This window comes from Myotis myotis, unplaced genomic scaffold, assembly GCF_014108235.1.
Source record: "Myotis myotis isolate mMyoMyo1 unplaced genomic scaffold, mMyoMyo1.p scaffold_m19_p_22, whole genome shotgun sequence".
NCBI classification, from domain to species: Eukaryota; Metazoa; Chordata; class Mammalia; order Chiroptera; family Vespertilionidae; genus Myotis; species Myotis myotis.
The window spans coordinates 5,569,136-5,581,614 of NW_023416327.1; the positions used below are offsets into that span (position 1 = coordinate 5,569,136).

The 12,479-nt window shown below is 42.9% G+C and overlaps 1 pseudogene; it reads left to right on the forward strand.

Moving 5' to 3' along the window:
- Window positions 1–227: 227 nt before the first annotated feature.
- Window positions 228–4,744, forward strand: LOC118679024 (annotated as a pseudogene).
- The last annotated feature ends 7,735 nt before the right edge of the window (window positions 4,745–12,479 follow it).

The following is a 12,479-nucleotide window of genomic DNA, read 5'->3' on the forward strand; positions in this document are numbered from 1 at the left end:
CACTGCCCAGCCACATGCTGCTCTTGAGACCTGGGAATGGCTACCTTACCGATCTGGACAAGGAAATGTGCGTTTTTACTAGTACTGGTGGATGCTCACAGGTGAAGTCTGTGCTTTCCTTTGGCTTTAAATAAAATGGCCTTTGTGGCTGGTGTTTGCTGTAGCCGATCAGGTAGCCTTATGTCCTCCCCTCCAGCACTAACCGCAGAGATTTCACCTTTACCGTCATGCGAGGGGCTGCCTTCACGCCACCACCTTCCCAGCCTCCTGCTGTGGACAATTCAGCAACCTCCTCTGTCATTTCGAAGGTGACCCTGAGTCAGTGCCTGTACCACGCTGCGAGCTTCGGCTCCCTGTTCCGGTTCTCACACGGTCTGTGGGTCTCACTGTGGCTGTGGACACGGAGAACACAAGGCGCCAGGAACAGGTGTGTGCACGCAGGTGAGCCGGCAATGTGAGAGCTGCGGTGTGTTTCCTTAGCCCCACTGCAGGGGTGGAGTTTTTCTTTTCCTTTCTTTCCTTTCTAACGGCCTTGATAACAGACTCATGAGGGTGAGTGGAATGGTTGGAAGGTAATGACTGGAGTGGTAAAGGTCCTTGCCTTCATCTGCCACCGTGCCCCTGGCAGTGATCCTGGCTTTGGGACTAAAATGTCCTCAGGATGTATTCCTGTGGCAAACACATGTGCTCTTGTGCACTCACAAGCCTTTTACCAGCCTTTGAACTGCATGCTTTGTATGTAAATGTTGCTGCTGACCAAGTAAATCCCTTTGGATGAAGTGACAGCATCTTTTCAGCACCCATAGCTGGTGGCAGCTGGCGGGGAGACCATGAAAGACTGCACAATGTTCCTTACCAGCCCTCGTCCAGCCCAGTGCCAGCCACCAGCTGAGCACTCCCAGTGCGCCTTCAGGCACCGGCCAGCCACAGGGCCTCACGGCCAGTGCGGAAAGGTCCAATAGGTATTTGTAGGAAGAAGGTATCTATGCGTCTGGACTGCCCACACCTTTAATTAGGTACATGATTATTGGATGTGCACATGGAACCTTTTCATTAACTCTGGTGTGACCCTTTATTAATACTGTGTGAACCATATTTTGGCATCTGAAACGCAGTGGAAACGCAGCTTTGGAAGCAATAGTTGCCGATAACCTTTGAAAGAACAACTCAGAGGGCCAGATGCGTGCAGTTCCTTCTTTTGTTGACGTTTCCTTGTGAACATCTAACTTGCAATACGTTCTGTTGTTTTGGATGAAAATTAAAAGGTGTCCTTTTGGGGGAAGGAGTGCCTTCTGGCCGGCGGCCATCGTTAGAGTAAGTAACGAGGAAGGGGAACACCCCACAGTGAGAAACCATCCTTGGAGTTAATGTGGCATTAGCCGCAGGATGGCCCTCAGGTGGAATGATTTAGTTTCAAATAGCTACCTAACCAAAGGCTCTGTCTATATTTGCTGAAAAAGCAAAATTAAATAATACTTTCAGGGGAACAAAAGATATTAACCATTTGAGAGCAACCTGTATGTTAGGTTTTCTTCATAATGTCAGATCCCTAACATACATAATCATCTTTCTAGATATTAAATATTTACTCACATATGAAACAAAAATAACCTGCAAATTAATATACCTCTTCTGAAGATCCACAGTGACATAGCGCCCGTTTTATTTGTTACCACTTTTATCTATGATTGCCTTAATCTTGTCAAAAATGAAGAGACATTTGAGAGACTATTTTCATTTGTGTCTACCTGTCGATACTCCTTGAGATTGGGAGCTGCGGGAGGGGGAGACCGTTTAGCTGTGTCCTGTGTGCATGCGCAGCCCTGACAGGCTTACACTCAGTTGGAGGGATGAGTGTGGCCAGCCGGGCCCCTAGCAGCCACAGAGACAAGCCCTTGGAGCTGGAGCCTGAATACAGCAGAGGCCACAGCTAACATCCTGGCAACTTCCAAAAATAAAGAGAAAAACGTGTGCATACATGTAGAAGTGTGTGAGGGTGTGTGAATGTGTGTGTGCATTCATGTAGACGTGTGTGAGGGTGTGTGAATGTGTGTGTGCATTCATGTAGACGTGTGTGAGGGTGTGTGAATGTGTGTGTTCATTCATGTAGAAGTGTGTGAGGGTGTGTGAATGTGTGTGTGCATTCATGTAGACGTGTGTGAGGGTGTGTGAATATATGTGTGCATAATTTTCCTTTTTCCTTTTCCTTTTCCTTTTGCGTAAATTGACAGAATTTTACTATTAGATGAATGTGACATTATGAGAATATTTTAAGATATTTGAGAACTATATTTTATACTATGATTCAGTTTTACATAAACTGTGGCACTTGAAAATTTACTAAGTTAAAAATGAGAAAATTAATATACAAATGAAAACAGTCATCTTATTTATTTTATATTTTGGATTTCTTAACAATGTATTAGCAGCAAAACTAATTCTGTGCCTTTTAATGAAAGAGAATTACACAATTTGGAGTTTAACATCTTCATTTCCATGTTTGTCATTATAGCATTCCATGTGTCCTTACATCTGTACCCCTGAGTGAAGAGAGGGGGTGCTGCAGTGTGGGGGGAGAGGGTTGGGGATTTTTACAATTACAAATGTTATTGCTAATCCCCCAAAATAGACCATTTGCAAACCTCAAATGATGCCTTTTCCTGGAATATGAGAACAATTGCTAAACTCAATACTCCTAGTGTACTACAAAGATGCTAAATAAGCGATTGAAATAATAAAAAATGCTCCTATAATCAATTAAAGGCAAGCAATCTGCTAATAGTAAAATTGAAATCTGTGAAATCTGAGTTGTTGCATTTCTGTTTAAAGCCAAAACGCACATGGGCTTTCAGATATTCAAGTACTTCCACCGTGCGTGTGTGTGTGTGTGTGTGTGTGTGTGTGTGTGCATCAGGCACGAGTGCATGGCTGATGAATTATTAATACAGGACTTGTGCTGGGCTCACCAGCTACTCCTGAATCCCTATTAGTAAGTCACAATTTGATGTGTCATAATGAAGGGTGAAGGAGTGTCTAATAAGGCTATAATCTATCTATTGGTGAGCACATATTGATATCTGTTTCCTGACCTTTCTTGCATTGGGTAAATTATTTAAAATGAGCTTTGTGTTCTTATGTAAGAAGTTGCTTGTTTTTTGGTTTAGCTGTTGTTAGGGGCATGCATGCATGTCTGCATGTGTATGTTTTCATGGGCTATTTGTGTGCCATAATTCTTCTGGTGCTTCTTTATACCACATATTCAAATTCGAATATACACAAACATATATGTACCACATACCTGTATGTGTGGTGTCTGTTTACATTTTCGGTCATGTAGTCATTAAGCACACAACGTAGACTTAAAGGATGTCAGAACTGACAGCCTGGCATGATGGATGATGCTGTGCTAGGCTGATTCTTACCAGGTGTGGTGTGATGGGAATTCAAATGCTATTCAGAGCTCTTATTTGTGTTAGTAAAGTTTTACTTTCTGTCATTTTTGGGGGGAGGCAGGGACTTCTGAACTTATAATCTTAAACTGTTGTATAAAATGTTTTGAATACATTAAGGAAAACTTTATGGAGGTTTCTTCCAAAATTTATATTTGAGGCATTATCCATTTTTATATCATTCATTCTACAATACACATCCAAACGGTCAACTTATCAGGATAAATATTTTCCAAGATGTACAATTACTGATCCTGCTCTCATTATTCTTGTGGGTATTCAAATGTCCCCACCACCCCCTTACCTGGGCAGAAGTTACCACTGCCTGTCTGTGTCTATGAAAATACCAAGCCAAATTTTTAATGAAAGTTTTATTTAAATATTGTGAGCCAGCCATACGTTTGAAATGATGAGTGCAACGTTCTCTGGCCTCCATGCAGACAATGCCTGATGTCTAAACTCAGCCTCATATGTCAGGTTGGCCCCTACAGGGCAATCAGTGCAGAGAGTGGAGAACCGCATGCCTGCTTTGAGTTTGCTCCTCCCAAGCTCATGAGGCTGACACTTGGTACCTGAGGCATCCCTGAGCAGGAACAATGCTGCCACCACAATGAAGTTCCATCATTTTCCATAATCAAATTCAGTATCTTTTGATAAAAAAAGAGCAGTCTTTCCCTTTTGAGCATTCCAAGTGGGAATGACAGCGCTAAGTAGGTGAATTTGTGCTCTGCATCATTCCACAAAACTGGACACCCTGCGGGGCGCCCCCCATTCCAGATGGGCTGGAAAGCAGGGACCGCAGCCAGCCCCGGGCTGAGCCAGCCCCTGTGGGGAAAATCGCGCTGCAGCTCAGAGAACGTCACTAACCTCCGGCCTGTGCGGGAGGACTCCCGGCGGTACCTGGAGCTGAAATGTGGCCACTGTGGTGAGCTTTCAGAGAAGCAGCAATACATTCGGCTGATGGACAGTGTGGCACAGAAGGGAGGCCGTGGCAGCGCCCCCCTGGTCCAGAAGTGCAAGCTGTGTGCTAGGGAACACTCCGTTGAGATTCCGAGCAGCACCATCAGATCACACAGTGTTGAAGACAATGAGAAGTTCAGCACAATAGGAGCGTTTGAGTGCGGGGCCTTGAGCCAGTTGATTTCCAGCCTCGGGCTGGGTTTGCTGCTGAGCCGTAGAATGGAGGACAGTCTTCAGGGACGTTAATCTGCAGGGGAAGGACTGGACTGACTGAAGGAAAGGCCCCGGAGTCTGTGGGAACGTACGAGGCCACCCCCCAGTCTGTGAAGGGCTGAACCCTCTCCTGCTCACTTGCCTCGAAGAACTGAGAAGGGACAACCCAGCAGCGGAGCCCACTGAGGCTGGTCCCTCATCCCTTGTCTCCTGGCAGCTGTCCAAGCCCTCACAGTCTGCATGCTGGCTGTCACAGTTGCCCAAGCCCCATCGATAAAGCCCCTGTGTGTGCTGTACTCATGCACTGAGGTAGAGGCAGGTAGCAGCCACTCCCCCCGCAAATAAGAATCCGTATTAGAGATCTTTTACTCTTTCCTGATACCTTTTCCACAATATGGAATCTTACACCTGATCGCTTTGCAAGCTATGCAGGAGCACACGGCTTCTGAGGGCCCTTGAGCTCATGGGGAATGAGCACATCAACCCAGAACACCAACGGTGCCAAGGCCAATGGTATGAAATGCAGCCAAGCCTATAGAATGATGCCATGAGCCAATAATCCTGAGCCCAAACACTGCATCGATTAGCTTGGCTCTAAGTAAATGCAGGCATCTCTGTTAGCTGGTGTCACTTCATGTTCTAAGGATAAAAGGGACTGCAGAGGTCAGCGATCCAGTCCTGGCAAGATTCTGTGCTCACATTCAGGCCAGGTGGCCATTAGGCCTCGGCTCACCTGCTGTGATGGGGCTCTCTCCTCCCACACGGAAGTCAGCATGAAAGTTCTTCTATTCAGTCAGCATCTATGCCCGGGAAGCTCCTGGTCCTGGCTTGCCCCCCCCCCCCCCCCCCCCGCCCCAGGCAGCCCTGTGTAGGTGTGAAGAGTCCCTGCCCAGTGGACAGAGCTGCTTAATGCTGTTAGGTCCCCGAGGCATGCTCACGCCTTCCCACCAGTGAACCCATTTGGAAAACTCGTTACAAGAGAACTTATTTATCCGGTGTTCTACTGGAGCGAGGCACTCTTTGGAAGTAAAATTAATATCCTCATTTTCTGAATGGCCCTCTGGGAATGGGTGTGCCCACTCCCAAGCTGGTTGAAGGCACTAGGAAGGGGCATCCGATCCCCCAATTGAAGGTGAAGGTGGCCGTATCCAAGAGGCGAAGAGGTGCCTGCCTGTCCCCTCTCCAGCCTGGCAGCTACTTCTTGTCTCCTCTAAATGGGATATCCCTGGTCCCCCCGGGCCTCTTCCATGTACCTGACAACAGCACGTCTTCAGCCCTCACTCAGCCAGCAGGCCTCCCAGCTCCCTGTCTGCTGGGTCCAGGCCGCTGCCCAGCCTGAAAGCAAACACATGGAAGTAACGGGCTGGGTAAGCAGCCTTTCCATTTTGCAGTCTCTACTGGTACACCGGTCAGTGGTTAAGCTCATAAAGACTGTTAACGAAAAACAAAAACAAACAAACAAACAAAAACACATTGAAACCTGTAAAGAATGTTTGTGAGTTTATTTGAGCCAAACTGTCGACATATGCCGGGAAGCAGAGCCTCAATGAATTGAGATAATGCTCCAGAGAACGGCGAGTTACATTTGTATTGAGACGTTGCAATCAAAGGAGGGACATAGGTGGGTGACATGAAATTCATTGGTGATAGATTAAGGAGGAGGGATAAAGCAAAGCAGGGAAACCCCTGGGATTGGATAAAAAGTAAAATGATGGACACATACTTAGGTGGGTGCAGGAACAATTAACATGATGATGAAGGAATTTGTGGTCTCTGTCCTGGGACCCAGCACATTTGGTTGTGCCCCAGGGGCTCCAGAAAAAGGGAAGTTACAAGTTACCCAGACATTTCAAGGGTATTTTATCATAGATACAGACAGATAGGCTCAGTTAAGGTAGAGGTTGACCTTGTCAGTGAAGATACCGGCCTAGGACGTAACTGTCCACCATAACTGCTTTGGTTAAAGTTTAATTTCAGACCATCCTTTGTGGTTACTTTAGGTCTCTGAGTTTGCAAGACCGCCACGCAGGCCTCCCCTGAGCTTGTCAGGTCCTCACGTGGCCCCTTTCAAAGACAAACACTAAAAGGACCAATAGCTTTTGTTTATACTTTAAATTGCCTTCTCATCTTTCAGGAAGTAAAAGAATCCAAAAAATCACTAATTAAAAAGGAAAAAATAAAGTAGATTATGTCAGTAGATGCAACAATTAAAATTTTATTTCTGCTTCAAAAAACAAATAAAATAAAAAAACACAAAACAAAACAAAAAAACTGAACACCCTGCCTCAAGATGTTGTCAAATAGAATTTGTCGTCATCAGCAGAGGGAGACTGGCAACTGAAGCCGTCAGTGGGTCTGAGGGTCCCAACTTCACAAATATTTTTCTTCTTCTGCCCAGATAACACTGATTTAACTTGGCCTTTGAGGATAATTGGTCTCAGAAGGTTTCCCCATGATCTGCAATAAAGTTCCTTACCAAATCTCCATAGAAAATAATAACATAAAACAACTAATCAAGTGTCTACAATCTTTGCCACTTTGATCTGCCTTCAAAAATTCAGATGAACATATAAGTAAAAGAGGAGGCAACTCATTCCAACTAAAATAAATTGGAGCAGGACATAAAGGTTGACTGTGGAGATTCAATCATATTTATTCAACAGGTAATGTAACTATTTTATGAGCATTATTCGATCCCGATGGTCAGGTGTGGAAGAGATTTTCAGCAACTGTAGTTGGACAGTGCTCATTAACCCAGACCTCATAGCATTCCTTCCAAAATTCTTTCTACTGCATACTGCCTGCTCAGTGGACTTGTTATGAGCAAAAAGAATCACCTGGCCACTATCTGGATTTCTCATTACATGTTTTCTTTATTATTTATCTTGACTTCTACCTAATTATTCATTGTTTCAAACCTGATACCTAATACATAACCACCATCTACCCCAACCATGCCCTATCTTTAATCCCATAGCTCTATGTACCATTTCCTATACTAGGCATTATATATATAATAAAGTATTTATATTTACATAAATATATATATATATTTATATATTTATATATTTTTTCATGTTTTTCTCAGAGAGAGAGAAATACTTCATACTGTCACCAAAGAATAAAATTAGAGAAAATCTATGATAAATTGCTCAAATGGGATACATTTTGAAGTGAAGAACTGCTACTAATAATTGCTACTAATAAGTATGCTAGGACAACAGGTACACACCGGGACCACCCAACACACCAATACATATTTCACCCTCACTATAGATTTCATCCCACAAATGTCCAATGAAAACCTAGTGTGCTGAATTTGTGGTGTAAAGGTTGGGGGTTGAGTCATAAATGATAGGTGTCTCCCTGAACCTGCTATAACTTCACATTCCAGTGTGCCAAGAAAGCTTTTCTCATGGGAGGCAATCCTCTATAAACCCCCTGAGGGAGGATGCTAGCCATTACATGGTCGTGGCCACCATATCCCTCAGGGACCCTGTGCTGGAGAAGCTGTACCTACTGCAGGCACTAGGCCCTTGGGAAGCTGTGGGTACTGCAGAAGCCTGCTGATGCCAGGTAAGTGCTCTGGAACTAGGAATCAGAAATCTTTCCTTCTGTAACACCTTTGTAGTACCTTCTACTGATAAACTTAATATTATGCTAATTGATAAAGGAACAAATATTTTAAAAGCTCAGAGCCATTTTTTATAAAGTAGGCAACTGAGGGCAAATTTAGAGCTGAGAGCCATACATTGGAAACTGGACCACACACTTAAAGCACATCACCTACAGGCCCACTCCCCAAAAGCATTGTTACTTAGACAGCTGTCAGTCAGAGTGTGGGCCTGGCTGGCCACTTTGGAAGGCTGGGCTGCTTGGAGATTGTGCAGAGAACCTGGACGCTAGGTAGAGGATGCGAGTACCAGGACCCAGGGGTGCCCCATGGGCTCCAACCAGCTCCCCTGGGTGTACAGTCACTGTGTCCAGCATCAAGAGGTGACCTGAAGGCTGCAGCATCACCACACTTCCTGACAGGGTCCTGATACCCAGTCAGAGAGAGAGCTGGGGAGCCTCCTCCACTGGCCAAGATGGCGCTCATGGAGGTTATTACACCAAGCATGCCAAAAACTAGCAAGATGAGTGGATAGAGCTCCAGCAAGCCAAAAGCTAGAAAGACAGTGCCCCAACATGCCAAAAACTAGACATATGAATGGATAGGGCAAGAGATGCCAAAAGCTAGAGAGATAATTGGGTAGGAAAAAAGCCCTCCCCTCTATATCCCTATGATAACCCAGGCTTGAACAGGAAGATGAGATGGTGTTTGAGATGGGAGTCCACCATTCTCCCAGGTCCTGTCACCTGAATAAACTTCTTTCCTTTTGCACCAGCACCTGTCTTATGAGTTTGGCTTTCTATGGGACATTGAGCCAAACCTGTGTTTATGGTTACAGCATCTCCTTTGAGTGTTTGAGGTTTAGGTTCTTTAGTGGTTACTTGTGATGATATACTAATACTTGTCATTCTCAATATATTGTATTTTATCTTACTATGAAAAATAAGAAATGTGGCCAATTTTATCATTTTCTTCTCATTCCAATGTTTCTTAGTTATGAGTGTAGTGACCTAAAAAACTTTAAGCAATATACTTAAACCTTGTTTCTGAGCATCATATTGGAAAGCATTTTATAACTCCTCTCTATACTTTATACTTCCTTTCACTCTGCCCTCCTCACTAGTATGCCCACCTCTTCTCAGACTCTATGCTACTTTTCCATTCCTATTATTGCAAACTGAATTTCATTGTTATTATCATAATTAAGTTATCTGTACTTTGTCTGGTAATTGGTCCTGAAAACTGAAACCCAATAAAGTGCATTTTCAATGTTATGATTATACTATGGGCCTGGTGCATGAAATTCGTGCATGGGGGGTGAGTCTCTCAGCCCGACCTGCACCCTCTCCAATCTGGGAGCCCTCAGGGGAGCTCTCTCCAATCCGGGAGTTCCTGTCTGTCTTTGCAATCATATGAGCGAATTGTCTGAGACCCCAACCTAGTTTGGTTTTGTGCTCACAGAATAGTAGAGGTCTTTTTTTTTCTTTGCTCCATTGGTGGAGATTTCCTAGAATTTCAGGATATCTTCCCTTTAATTTTTCCTCGACACTCTGACTATGTCTCTCACCTTTGCTTTCCCTCCACCCCCACCTGCTGCAGTAACTTGCTCCAGGCTCACTTTGCTCTAATCCAGCGGTTCTCAGCCTGTGGGTCGCGACCCCTTTGGGGGTCGAATGACCCTTTCACAAGGGTCGCCTTAGACCATTGGAAAACACACATATAATTACATATTGTTTTTGTGATTAATCACTATGCTTTAATTATGTTCAATTTGTAACAATGAAAATACATCCTGCATATCAGATATTTACATTATGATTCATAACAGTAGCAAAATTACAGTTATGAAGTAGCAACGAAAATAATTTTATGGTTGGGGGTCACCACAACATGAGGAGCTGTATTAAAGGGCCGTGGCATTAGGAAGGATGAGAACCACTGCTCTAGTGTCTAGGAGATCCCGCAATGTGTCTGCCACGAGAACTACAATTCCCAGGATTCCTGGTGCTCCCCACACTCTGGGCTTCCACTACTGGTCCAGGGGCTGCCACCAGAACTACAATTCCCAGGATTCCTGGTGCTCCCCACACTCTGGGCTTCCACTACTGGTCCAGGGGCTGCCACCAGAACTACAATTCCCAGGATTCCTGGTGCTCCCCTTGCTCTTGGTTTCTGCTTCCGGTCCAAGGGCTGCAGAAACCAAAAGGACTGGGAACTTCAGCTGGCCCCAGGCCGGGGTGACAGGACCAGACACTCCAGTGGTGTCACCAGGACCCCGGCCAGTCTCCGCTGGTGTGCTCACGCTGGCCACAGGCTCGGAGCAGGCGGGGTCCTGGGGATTTCGGTCATGTTGCCCTGGCTACTTGGTGGGCAGGCGGGAGTCTCACCCTGCCCCTGGCTGCTCAGCACTTACGTGTATAGGCCCGCCATCTTTGTCAGGTTAATTTGCATACTCACTCCTGATTGGCTGTGGGTGATACGGAGGGAGGGTCAATTTGCATATTTGTCTATTATTAGTATAGATGTGTTACTTATTGTTTATGGAAGATTATTGTGACATGATTTTGAATGTAAGAGAAAACATGTAAACAATAAATGAGAAATGTGCTAGTATTATAATCATATAATCAATAAAAGTTAGAGAATTTTAGAAACCTTCTCAAAGTTATAGTGACTGATGCAGTTGAGATCTCTCAAATCTAATTATTTTCAAATCTAATTCTAATGCAGTGATTTTGAACATAACACAATAATTTATTATACAGTAAATTATTACTTTTATTTTTCATTCTTAACAGATTTTATAATAAAATACAGAAGGTAGTTATATGCTATTTCTTGAATAATAACTTATGTTCATAGCTATTAAGTCATGCAATATAGATATGCTCATATGCCTCCATATATCAACTTCCACACCAATGTCCTGTGCTTACAGATATGCCATACATTCATGGATTCAGTTTAACTTTTTTATAGGAAGTGTGCTATACTTATTATTTTAAAACCTTTTTATTTTGAAATTGCTTTTTGATTGACAGGTAATTTGCTAACATATCACAGAGAGGTTGTGTATGCCCCTGACTCAGGTCCCCTAATGCTAACCTTTTATGTGACTGTGACATGTTTATTTAGTTAATATTACTAGTAACTAGATGACAGACTTGTTTTCCATAGCTTTTTTCCTTCGTTTGTTTTTGTTTTTTAAATTAATGTCCTTTAGCTATTTCAGGATCTAACCCAAGGTACCACACTGAATTTATTTTCTTCAGTATCGTCATTCTGCAATAATTTTTCATATTTCCTTGTCTTCTATGACCTTGACATTTTTTTTAAGAAAGCAGGTCACTTATTTTGTAGAATGGCTCGCAATTCAAATTTGTTTGATGGATTCTTATGTTTATATGACTTTATGGATTTAGGGGGAAAATGTAATAGAGGTGAAGTACCCTACTCAGGTCATCATATTAAGGAGTATTTGATATAAACATAATATATTTGGGGTGATGCTAACTTTGATAACTTAGTTAACGTGTATTCTGCCAGATTTCTCCACAATAGTTACTGGTTTTACTTTTCACACTTAATTTATTAAAAACTCACTAAGTGCAATCCAGACTCAAAAAAAGTGAAATTAATTTCTACTTCCTTGAGGAAATAATTTCAAAAAATTTGTAGATACATATTAATTGAACATAGATATATATATTTTATGGTGATATTTTAAGGCTCCTTAAAGTTTTGTCAGTGGATTGGCCTGTAATTATTGTTGCTGTTGGCTTCTAATAGTAATTTTCTATTATCCTTATTCCTGGGTTTCTCCAACATTTTAATGGCTTTTATTTGCAAATTATAAAAGTTATTCTTTATGGTGTACAGTTCTAAAAAAGAAAGAATTGTGCATCTACTGTATAGTATAATATAGCATAGTTTCACCACTGTAAAAATTCCCATGGGTGGCCTCTTTTTGTTCAGACCCTTCCTCATCCTGAATCTCCAAGTACTACTGGTATGTTCACAATCTCTATAGTTTACCTTTTTCAGAATGCCCTATAAACACAACCGTAGAATATGTATCCTTTACTTAACAAAGTAGATTTAATATTTATCCAGGCAGTTGCATAAACCAAAACTTTGATTCTTATATTGCATGGTTTGTTTATTTATCTATTCACTTGTTAAAAACAATCTGGTTCATTTCCAGTTTTTATTATCACTAATAAAGCTACTATACATATCCATGT